At 60.7% G+C, this 10,396-nt stretch overlaps 1 non-coding gene across 1 annotated transcript; it reads left to right on the forward strand.

Annotated features, from left to right (window-relative positions):
- The first annotated feature begins 1,441 nt into the window (after positions 1 to 1,441).
- LOC132512356 (5S ribosomal RNA) lies at positions 1,442 to 1,560 on the forward strand. The gene has a single exon (XR_009538092.1). It is a non-coding gene; the product is annotated as a 5S ribosomal RNA (ribosomal RNA).
- The last annotated feature ends 8,836 nt before the right edge of the window (positions 1,561 to 10,396 follow it).

Here is a 10,396-nt window from a genome sequence, read left to right on the forward strand (position 1 = left end):
AGGGACCCTCAGGCCAAGAAGGGGACACTGGCTTCTTATTGCAGGAAGCCAAGCGCAGGGACCCAGGCTGGCAGAAGGAGTGGCGCTTCCAAGCCACAGACCACCAATGTTTCCTGGACTCTGGCGCTCTTTATTCCTCTCTCCATGCCCTGCCGCCCCCTGCCCCTGCCCCCATTTGCTGCTGGTAAGTTCATTTTCCCAGTCTGGCTCCCGTGCAGAGAGGGCCTGGAGGCCGAGGTGGAAGGTAGCAGCGAGTTGGCCCGCGCTTGGCCCTCCTGCGGTTGCCGCTTCAGCACCAGACTGTCATACACCTGGTAGTTGGCATGGCCTCCCGGGTTCCGGCTGAGTGGCATGAAGGTGGGCGGGGGTGGAGGGTGCTCGGTAGCCTGGACGTCGGGCAGGAGGTGAGAGGGGCGGAGGAGCAGCGCTGAGCTGGGAGCCGGGGCCCGCTGGTCCGAGGCCTCGGCCAGTACCGTGAGGGAGGCGGAGGTGGCCACAGGGCGCCGCAAGGGCAGGATCTCAGCCCATTCGGCCGCCGGGTGCCGCACCTCGTGGGGATCGCGGGAGTAATCCAAGTGTCCCGTGGAGGGGTGCAGGCTGCGGTTGGACTCGCTGTGAGCACAGCTGGGGAGGCTACGTCTGTGGGCCGGTGGGGTGTCGCGCTACCAGGCTTCGGGCCGGTAGCCCCGAGGCACCAGAGCGGATGGAGGCTCAGAGCCCTCCAGACCCAGACTCCGCCGCGGGCCCAGTTGCCGTCCTTTCGGCCCGCGAGCCCCTCGACCTGCACCTGGCCGCCCCCACCGGCGCCCAGCCCCGGCGCCGCCACCTGTGTGCCGGTGTGTCCCTCCACAGCTCCCTCCGACAAAAGCCCCCACCACCACCACCCCGCCCCTCTGGCGTGTCACCGCGGCCGGGTGCGGGAGTGGGATCGAGGGCAGGGGCCGCTTCCGCGGGCCTGCCGGCCACCAGGGGCGGGGTCCTGAGCTCGGCGGGGGCTGTGGGGGCAAGGGTGGCCTGGCCGGGGCTGAGGGGCCGTGGCGACTCAATGGTGGCTCCCAGTGGCTTCGGGCCAGCTGCTGTCGGGCAGGAGGGCCGGCCCGGGCTGTGGCCGGTCTGCGCCTAGCGCCGCGTGGGCGGGCAGGGCCGAGGCCCAAGGGACCGCGGGCCCCGGGCCCTGAAGCCTCCGGGGCCACGTGCCTGTGAGCGACGTGCGGGATCTTGGGCGGGGCGCCAAGCGCCGAAGGGTTTGCTGGGTCACGGCCGCCCTGGGCTGGGAGGTGGTCGCCAAACCCTCCGCCGCCGCCCGATACCCGAGACCTCCGTTCCCCCTGCCTGGGCGGGCGAGGGGGCCCTGCCGGGGCGGGCCGGCCGCCGGGCTGGCGTTAAGGCGCCAGCGCCAGCGAAAGTGGGCCTCAAGAGGCAGCCCGCGGCCCCCGCCCCCGTCTACGGCCATACCACCCTGAACGCGCCCGATCTCGTCTGATCTCGGAAGCTAAGCAGGGTCGGGCCTGGTTAGTACTTGGATGGGAGACCGCCTGGGAATACCGGGTGCTGTAGGCTTTTTGCCTCCCGCTCCGCCCGCCTTCTCCTTCACTCGCCCGCGGCGGGGGGGGGGGGGGGGGGGGGGGGGTGGGCATCCGGCTCCGCCCCCGCCGAGCCCCGCTGCAGGCAGTAGTCAAGGTGGTTTGCCTGCCCGAGCAGGAAGCTTGGGCGATGGCAGAAGCGGGAAGAAACTCTTGAGCACAGGTTCTTGGGATCCACGGAGCAGCGCATGCACATGCGATGGCTGCCTACACAGCTGGCTTGCTTGTCTGTGGGGAAAGGCGAGATGGGTCAGGGCCTGGGTTCCTGAGGGGCTGAGAATCAAGGCAGGGATAGAAGAAAGGGGACAGGCCCACATCCCCTGAACCCACGCCGGCGCCCACTCACCTTTGTGGAAAATACGATTGAAAAGTGCCCGCAAGAATCTCTTCAGATGCCTCCAGAGTTGAGGGAAGAAGGGGAGGGGGGAGGCCGGGAGCAGGGTGAGCCCTGAAATCCAACCCTTGTCCGGTCACACCCCAGCAGCCCTCCCACCTCAGCCCCTTCAAGACCCCAGGGCTCCCCCAACCGCGCTGCACAGATCCTGCCCTGACCATAGTCACCACGTTGATCCCCACGTTGAGCAAGATGAAGCTGACCGGGATCAGAAGAATTGAGTATCCTTGCTCCTGGCATTTCCTGGGGATGGGGCCAGTGAACGGCTCGGCTCGGTAGTAGTTTCGCTCACCCATGGCCGTTGGTCCCAGGACTGCCTGGGCCCCCTGCCCTCCAGTTTTAACTGGGAGCCAGACTGGGTCATAATGGGGCAGGTGGTGAGGTCACAGTGAGGGAGGGGGATGAAAAGGAGGGCCCAGAGTGGCATTCCCTGGTAACCAGGGTCAGGTAAGCTGAGGCTGGACAGTCAAACAGGGCCCGGTGGCCGGCATACATCCCCTCGAGCGGTCATTCATTCGCTCACCGCCCGCTGACTCACTTGTTCAAATGACACATTGCGTCTCTTGGCCCCTCTTGAGACTAGGAAGACCTTGGCCTCAGAGGCCTGCTGAAGGCCTGGCTGGAGTCCAGAGCCTCAGCCTTCTTCATGCCCTTCACTGGGCCTGGAGCTGGACCTGCCCAGATGTGGAACCTCCCAGTTTGGAAGCAACTTCTTGTATGAGGCTCTCTGTGGACAGGGACAGCTGAGACACAGAGGAGGTGCCCAGAGACCAGGGGTTTGGAGTCTGCAGCTGCAGATGTACTTAGTGCATGGTATAGGACCAGGAGGGGCCTGCTGGCGGAACTGTGGCCACTAAACCAAAGGGACCCTCAGGCCAAGAAGGGGACACTGGCTTCTTATTGCAGGAAGCCAAGCGCAGGGACCCAGGCTGGCAGAAGGAGTGGCGCTTCCAAGCCACAGACCACCAATGTTTCCTGGACTCTGGCGCTCTTTATTCCTCTCTCCATGCCCTGCCGCCCCCTGCCCCTGCCCCCATTTGCTGCTGGTAAGTTCATTTTCCCAGTCTGGCTCCCGTGCAGAGAGGGCCTGGAGGCCGAGGTGGAAGGTAGCAGCGAGTTGGCCCGCGCTTGGCCCTCCTGCGGTTGCCGCTTCAGCACCAGACTGTCATACACCTGGTAGTTGGCATGGCCTCCCGGGTTCCGGCTGAGTGGCATGAAGGTGGGCGGGGGTGGAGGGTGCTCGGTAGCCTGGACGTCGGGCAGGAGGTGAGAGGGGCGGAGGAGCAGCGCTGAGCTGGGAGCCGGGGCCCGCTGGTCCGAGGCCTCGGCCAGTACCGTGAGGGAGGCGGAGGTGGCCACAGGGCGCCGCAAGGGCAGGATCTCAGCCCATTCGGCCGCCGGGTGCCGCACCTCGTGGGGATCGCGGGAGTAATCCAAGTGTCCCGTGGAGGGGTGCAGGCTGCGGTTGGACTCGCTGTGAGCACAGCTGGGGAGGCTACGTCTGTGGGCCGGTGGGGTGTCGCGCTACCAGGCTTCGGGCCGGTAGCCCCGAGGCACCAGAGCGGATGGAGGCTCAGAGCCCTCCAGACCCAGACTCCGCCGCGGGCCCAGTTGCCGTCCTTTCGGCCCGCGAGCCCCTCGACCTGCACCTGGCCGCCCCCACCGGCGCCCAGCCCCGGCGCCGCCACCTGTGTGCCGGTGTGTCCCTCCACAGCTCCCTCCGACAAAAGCCCCCACCACCACCACCCCGCCCCTCTGGCGTGTCACCGCGGCCGGGTGCGGGAGTGGGATCGAGGGCAGGGGCCGCTTCCGCGGGCCTGCCGGCCACCAGGGGCGGGGTCCTGAGCTCGGCGGGGGCTGTGGGGGCAAGGGTGGCCTGGCCGGGGCTGAGGGGCCGTGGCGACTCAATGGTGGCTCCCAGTGGCTTCGGGCCAGCTGCTGTCGGGCAGGAGGGCCGGCCCGGGCTGCGGCCGGGCTGCGCCTAGCGCCGCGTGGGCGGGCAGGGCCGAGGCCCAAGGGACCGCGGGCCCCGGGCCCTGAAGCCTCCGGGGCCACGTGCCTGTGAGCGACGTGCGGGATCTTGGGCGGGGCGCCAAGCGCCGAAGGGTTTGCTGGGTCACGGCCGCCCCCGGATGGGAGGTTATCCAAAGCACAGTGTTTTCTCATGACAGTACACAAGGGCCATAACAAGTCTTCCTGGGCACTTCGGCCTCACCAGAAATGGGGTCCTGTGTCCGTTCGAGGACTCTGGAAATGTAGTTCTCGTCAAGGAACGTGTAGTGTTTTGCCCGTCACTCGGCACACTCAGAGGGCCTCCACCGGACAGACCAATGGGGCTCGATGTTGCTAAGCTGGCCCACAGGGGTCTGGAGGTATTCAGTGACATTGGACGCAAAATGATGCACTCCTGAGAGACCTAAGATTCTTCAAAGTGGTACTTCCTTTAAAGTAAAGCAGAACAGGGACTAAGAACTCATGGAAACAGCTGTATGCCTCCCTTTCTGCCCGGCTACTCAGGATCCAAACTGGAGGGAAGTTCCCACGTTGAGTTTCCTTTTAGCTCTAGAGCTTGTCAGGCTGACCACCACCACGGCCATGGAAGCACGTGGTTTAGACAGAGCAAACTCATTTTCTCCCCAGAAGCATTCTTACAGGGTTTACAGGCCTATCAAGTGCAGGGAATCTCAGGCAGCTTCAAGGCAGCATGAATGCAGCCTTCAAAATGGGAAAGCAGGGCTTCCCTGGAGGCGCAGTGGTTGCGAATCCGCCTGCCAATGCAGGGGACACGGGTTCGTGTCCAGGGCCGGGAAGATCCCACGTGCCGCGGAGCGGCTGGGCCCGTGAGCCATGGCTGCTGAGCTTGCGCGTCCGGAGCCTGTGCTCCGCAACGGGAGAGGCCACAACAGTGAGAGGCCCGGTACCGCAAAAAAAATAAAAAAATAAAGATATGCATGTTGTCATCTATCTTTAAAAAAAAAAAAAAAAGGGAAAGCAAGGCTAGTTCCAGCAGGCCCCCGTTTCCATGGGCACACTCAGCATACCCCACTGTGGTTTCTAACAAGCCCAAAGAGACACAGGTTACCCTGTGTTTCCTTCCCTGAATCAGCTTCTCGAAGTAGGGTGTCCCGCTTCAAGCGAACTGCCTCAACCAAGGAACGCCGTAGCTGCTCCCCTGGGCCTGTGGCTATTCAGAAGCCTGCAGTGCCACAGGAAGAACAGGACTTAAACTGCAGTCAGAACGCAAGCCGACTTCCTCGAGGAGGCACGGTGATTTCAGGCAGGAGGTCCTAGATGGAATGCGAAGCCGAGGGCTACTCTGAGTGCTGCTCACACTAAGGCGACGCCTAAGACTTCTACGCCATGCGGGACGTGCCAGAACGGCGTTCGTGAACGTGCCCGAGTGCTGAGGAAATTCGGATGCTCCAAAAGACAGTGCAGTGCCTTTCCCTATGCTCGGCATGCACGGAGGGGCCCTGAAGGGCTACGGGAGTGGACGTTGCTTAGCAGACCCAGGTGCGCCTGGGGGTACTCAGTGTTCCTGCCGGCAACAGGGTGCCCACGCTAGCCTCCTAGGTGTCCAGAAAACTGTGCTGCCGTTAACGGTACGCAGAACACAGGCCACCGGCTCATGGAAACCGCTGCACGCCTCCGCTTCTGCATGGCAAATCAGGGCCTTACTTTCAGGCATGTGTTTCCGCTGGGTGTGCCGTCAGCGACGGCGCATGGCAAGATGCTGACTTTCTCCTCGAGCAGAGTGACTCCAGGTACGAGGGCCTCGAAGCATTCAAAGCAGAGTGTTGTCACATGGCAGCTCACACAAGGGCCATGACAAAGTCTTCCTGGGCCCTTCGGACTCAGCAGCAATGTTGGCCTGAGGCCGTTCGAGGTCTCTGGAAATGTAGCTCTCCTCAAGGAACGTACAGGGTGTTGCCCGTCTCTAGGCACGCACAGAGGGCCTCCAAGGGATCAACAAATGGGACTCGAAGTTTCGCAGCCGGCCCACAGGGGTCTGGAGGTACTCAGTGAACTTGGAGGGGAAATGATGCATACCCGAGAGGACTAGGAGTCCTCAGACGTGTACTTCCTTTCAAAGAAAGCGTATAAGCGACTAAGAACTCACGGAAAGAGCTGTATGCCTCCGTATCTACATGGCTACTAAGGGCTTAAACTGGAGGCAAGTTCACACGTTGAGTTTCCTTTCAGTGCTAGAGCTTGGCAGGCTGACCACACCGCAGTCACGGAAGCACCTGGTTTGGACAGCAAATTCATTCTCTCCCCGGAAGCATTCTTACAGTGTTTACAGGCCTAGCAAGTGCAGGGAATGTCAGGCAGCTTCAAGGCAGCGTGAATGCAGCCTTCAAAATGGGAAAGCAAGGCTAGTTCCAGCAGGCCCCCGTTTCCATGGGCACACTCAGCATACCCCACTGTGGTTTCTAACAAGCCCAAAGAGACACAGGTTACCCTGCGTTTCCTTCCCTGAATCAGCGTCTCGAAGTAGGGTGTCCCGCTTCAAGCGAACTGCCTCAACCAAGGAACGCCGTAGCCGCTCCCCTGGGCCTGTGGCTATTCAGAAGCCTGCAGTGCCACAGGAAGAACAGGACTTAAACTGCAGTCAGAACGCAAGCCGACTTCCTCGAGGAGGCACGGTGATTTCAGGCAGGAGGTCCTAGATGGAATGCGAAGCCGAGGGCTACTCTGAGTGCTGCTCAGACTAAGGCGACGCCTAAGACTTCTACGCCATGCGGGACGTGCCAGAACGGCGTTCGTGAACGTGCCCGAGTGCTGAGGAAATTCGGATGCTCCAAAAGACAGTGCAGTGCCTTTCCCTATGCTCGGCATGCACGGAGGGGCCCTGAAGGGCTACGGGAGTGGACGTTGCTTAGCAGACCCAGGTGCGCCTGGGGGTACTCAGTGTTCCTGCCGGCAACAGGGTGCCCACGCTAGCCTCCTAGGTGCCCAGAAAACTGTGCTGCCGTTAACGGTACGCAGAACACAGGCCACCGGCTCATGGAAACCGCTGCACGCCTCCGCTTCTGCACGGCAAATCAGGGCCTTACTTCCAGGCATGTGTTTCCGCTGGGTGTGCCGTCAGCGACGGCGCATGGCAAGATGCTGACTTTCTCCTCGAGCAGAGTGACTCCAGGTACGAGGGCCTCGAAGCATTCAAAGCAGGGTGTTGTCACATGGCAGCTCACACAAGGGCCATGACAAAGTCTTCCTGGGCCCTTCGGACTCAGCAGCAATGTTGGCCTGAGGCCGTTCGAGGTCTCTGGAAATGTAGCTCTCCTCAAGGAACGTACAGGGTGTCGCCCGTCTCTAGGCACGCACAGAGGGCCTCCAAGGGATCAACAAATGGGACTCGAAGTTTCGCAGCCGGCCCACGGGGGTCTGGAGGTACTCAGTGAACTTGGAGGGGAAATGATGCATACCCGAGAGGACTAGGAGTCCTCAGACGTGTACTTCCTTTCAAAGAAAGCGTATAAGCGACTAAGAACTCACGGAAAGAGCTGTATGCCTCCGTATCTACATGGCTACTAAGGGCTTAAACTGGAGGCAAGTTCACACGTTGAGTTTCCTTTCAGTGCTAGAGCTTGGCAGGCTGACCACACCGCAGTCACGGAAGCACCTGGTTTGGACAGCAAATTCATTCTCTCCCCGGAAGCATTCTTACAGTGTTTACAGGCCTAGCAAGTGCAGGGAATGTCAGGCAGCTTCAAGGCAGCGTGAATGCAGCCTTCAAAATGGGAAAGCAAGGCTAGTTCCAGCAGGCCCCCGTTTCCATGGGCACACTCAGCATACCCCACTGTGGTTTCTAACAAGCCCAAAGAGACACAGGTTACCCTGCGTTTCCTTCCCTGAATCAGCGTCTCGAAGTAGGGTGTCCCGCTTCAAGCGAACTGCCTCAACCAAGGAACGCCGTAGCCGCTCCCCTGGGCCTGTGGCTATTCAGAAGCCTGCAGTGCCACAGGAAGAACAGGACTTAAACTGCAGTCAGAACGCAAGCCGACTTCCTCGAGGAGGCACGGTGATTTCAGGCAGGAGGTCCTAGATGGAATGCGAAGCCGAGGGCTACTCTGAGTGCTGCTCAGACTAAGGCGACGCCTAAGACTTCTACGCCATGCGGGACGTGCCAGAACGGCGTTCGTGAACGTGCCCGAGTGCTGAGGAAATTCGGATGCTCCAAAAGACAGTGCAGTGCCTTTCCCTATGCTCGGCATGCACGGAGGGGCCCTGAAGGGCTACGGGAGTGGACGTTGCTTAGCAGACCCAGGTGCGCCTGGGGGTACTCAGTGTTCCTGCCGGCAACAGGGTGCCCACGCTAGCCTCCTAGGTGCCCAGAAAACTGTGCTGCCATAACGGTACGCAGAACACAGGCCACCGGCTCATGGAAACCGCTGCACGCCTCCGCTTCTGCACGGCAAATCAGGGCCTTACTTCCAGGCATGTGTTTCCGCTGGGTGTGCCGTCAGCGACGGCGCATGGCAAGATGCTGACTTTCTCCTCGAGCAGAGTGACTCCAGGTACGAGGGCCTCGAAGCATTCAAAGCAGGGTGTTGTCACATGGCAGCTCACACAAGGGCCATGACAAAGTCTTCCTGGGCCCTTCGGACTCAGCAGCAATGTTGGCCTGAGGCCGTTCGAGGTCTCTGGAAATGTAGCTCTCCTCAAGGAACGTACAGGGTGTCGCCCGTCTCTAGGCACGCACAGAGGGCCTCCAAGGGATCAACAAATGGGACTCGAAGTTTCGCAGCCGGCCCACGGGGGTCTGGAGGTACTCAGTGAACTTGGAGGGGAAATGATGCATACCCGAGAGGACTAGGAGTCCTCAGACGTGTACTTCCTTTCAAAGAAAGCGTATAAGCGACTAAGAACTCACGGAAAGAGCTGTACGCCTCCGTATCTACATGGCTACTAAGGGCTTAAACTGGAGGCAAGTTCACACGTTGAGTTTCCTTTCAGTGCTAGAGCTTGGCAGGCTGACCACACCGCAGTCACGGAAGCACCTGGTTTGGACAGCAAATTCATTCTCTCCCCGGAAGCATTCTTACAGTGTTTACAGGCCTAGCAAGTGCAGGGAATGTCAGGCAGCTTCAAGGCAGCGTGAATGCAGCCTTCAAAATGGGAAAGCAAGGCTAGTTCCAGCAGGCCCCCGTTTCCATGGGCACACTCAGCATACCCCACTGTGGTTTCTAACAAGCCCAAAGAGACACATGTTACCCTGTGTTTCCTTCCCTGAATCAGCGTCTCGAAGTAGGGTGTCCCGCTTCAAGCGAACTGCCTCAACCAAGGAACGCCGTAGCCGCTCCCCTGGGCCTGTGGCTATTCAGAAGCCTGCAGTGCCACAGGAAGAACAGGACTTAAACTGCAGTCAGAACGCAAGCCGACTTCCTCGAGGAGGCACGGTGATTTCAGGCAGGAGGTCCTAGATGGAATGCGAAGCCGAGGGCTACTCTGAGTGCTGCTCAGACTAAGGCGACGCCTAAGACTTCTACGCCATGCGGGACGTGCCAGAACGGCGTTCGTGCACGTGCCCGAGTGCTGAGGAAATTCGGATGCTCCAAAAGACAGTGCAGTGCGTTTCCCTATGCTCGGCATGCTCGGAGGGGCCCTGAAGGGCTACGGGAGTGGACGTTGCTTAGCAGACCCAGGTGCGCCTGGGGGTACTCAGTGTTCCTGCCGGCAACAGGGTGCCCACGCTAGCCTCCTAGGTGCCCAGGAAACTGTGCTGCCGTTAAAGGTACGCAGAACACAGGCCACCGGCTCATGGAAACCGCTGCACGCCTCCGCTTCTGCACGGCAAATCAGGGCCTTACTTCCAGGCATGTGTTTCCGCTGGGTGTGCCGTCAGCGATGGCGCATGGCAAGATGCTGACTTTCTCCTCGAGCAGAGTGACTCCAGGTACGAGGGCCTCGAAGCATTCAAAGCAGGGTGTTGTCACATGGCAGCTCACACAAGGGCCATGACAAAGTCTTCCTGGGCCCTTCGGACTCAGCAGCAATGTTGGCCTGAGGCCGTTCGAGGTCTCTGGAAATGTAGCTCTCCTCAAGGAACGTACAGGGTGTCGCCCGTCTCTAGGCACGCACAGAGGGCCTCCAAGGGATCAACAAATGGGACTCGAAGTTTCGCAGCCGGCCCACGGGGGTCTGGAGGTACTCAGTGAACTTGGAGGGGAAATGATGCATACCCGAGAGGACTAGGAGTCCTCAGACGTGTACTTCCTTTCAAAGAAAGCGTATAAGCGACTAAGAACTCACGGAAAGAGCTGTATGCCTCCGTATCTACATGGCTACTAAGGGCTTAAACTGGAGGCAAGTTCACACGTTGAGTTTCCTTTCAGTGCTAGAGCTTGGCAGGCTGACCACACCGCAGTCACGGAAGCACCTGGTTTGGACAGCAAATTCATTCTCTCCCCGGAAG

Source organism: Lagenorhynchus albirostris, chromosome 20 (assembly GCF_949774975.1).
Source record: "Lagenorhynchus albirostris chromosome 20, mLagAlb1.1, whole genome shotgun sequence".
NCBI classification, from domain to species: Eukaryota; Metazoa; Chordata; class Mammalia; order Artiodactyla; family Delphinidae; genus Lagenorhynchus; species Lagenorhynchus albirostris.